The sequence below is a fragment of the Triticum dicoccoides genome, chromosome 2B (assembly GCF_002162155.2).
Source record: "Triticum dicoccoides isolate Atlit2015 ecotype Zavitan chromosome 2B, WEW_v2.0, whole genome shotgun sequence".
Lineage (NCBI taxonomy): Eukaryota > Viridiplantae > Streptophyta > Magnoliopsida > Poales > Poaceae > Triticum > Triticum dicoccoides.
In genome coordinates this window covers 427,535,122-427,536,792 of record NC_041383.1, presented here as the reverse complement: position 1 = coordinate 427,536,792, position 1,671 = coordinate 427,535,122, and positions in this window count along the sequence as shown.

The following is a 1,671-nucleotide window of genomic DNA, read 5'->3' as shown; positions in this document are numbered from 1 at the left end:
CCAATGAAAAACAAAATAGATGCAATTTTACAGAGTTCGGTCCATGGTCCTTAATATGTATCATATCACACAGCTCGGTAAAATTGTGTAAGTGCATGTCGGCATCCTCTCATGCAGTGCTTCTAAATTGACCTTGTTGAACCATTATGACTAAGTGGGGCTTCATTTCATATTGCTCGGCAGCAAGACTAACTGGGGCTTAATTTCATATTGCTCGGTAGCAACATCAGGTTGTGCAACTGGTGCACACGTGAAGTTCTCATTTGGAGCAGCGAAGCAAAGTCTCGAAGATTTTGAGCCATAATATTTTACTAGAAGGTTTGGGCGCGCTTTGCTGCGTCGTTGGTGTTGTTGGATTTTCGTAGTTATTTTATTCTCTCTGTTTCAAAATATAAGGTGCGTTCGTTTTTTTAAGTCAAACCTCTTTATGTTTGACAAAAAATATAGAGAAATATATCAATATCCGTAATATCAAATCGGTATCATTAGATTCATCATGAAATGAATTTTCATATTTTATTTATTTAGTATTGTGGATACTGATATTTTTGGCTCTGAACTTTGTCAAAGTAAAAGAAATTTGACTTATTAAAAAATAATACACATTATATTGTGGAGCCGAGGGAATATTTGGTTTGGAGGGTGAGGGTGGAGGGGCATGATGGATTGTGTTTTATTTTGTGGTGTTTTGGTGAGCCTTTCGGATTGTGATTTTGTGTTATTTGCTAATCAACCCATATTTATGTGAGGAAGTTTTCTGCGCCGGTGGCTGCACGTACTATATTGGTGCTACAGTATCATCTGTTGGTGATTTTTCTAGGTGATGAGAGGTCACGCAGGATTAGTATGTCTTTATATTGCGGTTGCTACCGATTAATTTGAAATATCCTTTACTCGGTCGAAACGTGAATCAAATCCAAAATTGAATTCTCCAATCAAATAGGAGAGCTCCAAAATTAAGAAGTACAATGAACTAAAATAGTTGGATGAGAGAGCTTCTTGAGAAATTGTTGACCCGATCAAAATCGCGTGCTTCAGTTTTAAATTGGAGACCGATTAAATTGGGCCTTAAAATTAGAGAGCATAGTGTAATAGATAGATTATAAGTTAAAACACCTAGTTTTAATGTTGATTTAAAGGAATGACCTGGTTGTAAGTTAGTCATATATGATTATAAATAGATTTTTTGCCAAAAAATAACGTAAATTGATTTTGGAGGATTTTTTCATACACTACATACATATTTATATGCAAATACAGGTAAACAATTCGATACACATCATATGCATACCGATAGACCGGCTGTGCAACGAGTGTCGTTCCAAACTCGATCAACTAGTGTTGTCCCTATAGTAGTGCTCCTATCGTCAGAGCTTGATCGCCAAAGGATTGCGATGGAATTAAAGGACGCAGCCTAGAATCTGATGCGGAGCATCCCTACGCCATTCCCATGGACTCTACTATAACTCGTCAAGCATTTCGAGGACCAATGACACACATCTAACATAAACATAAGGAGACCAGAATCCCCGCTCCCGCTAGGGTTCCCCGCCGCCGCCGGCGGGCCCTAGGCCCTTCCCGCCGCCGCCGCCCGCCCGGCGCGGCGCCTCACTTCCCCGCCCCCGCCCTCCCCCGCTCCCGCCACCGCCACCCGCCCGGCGCAGGCGCCCC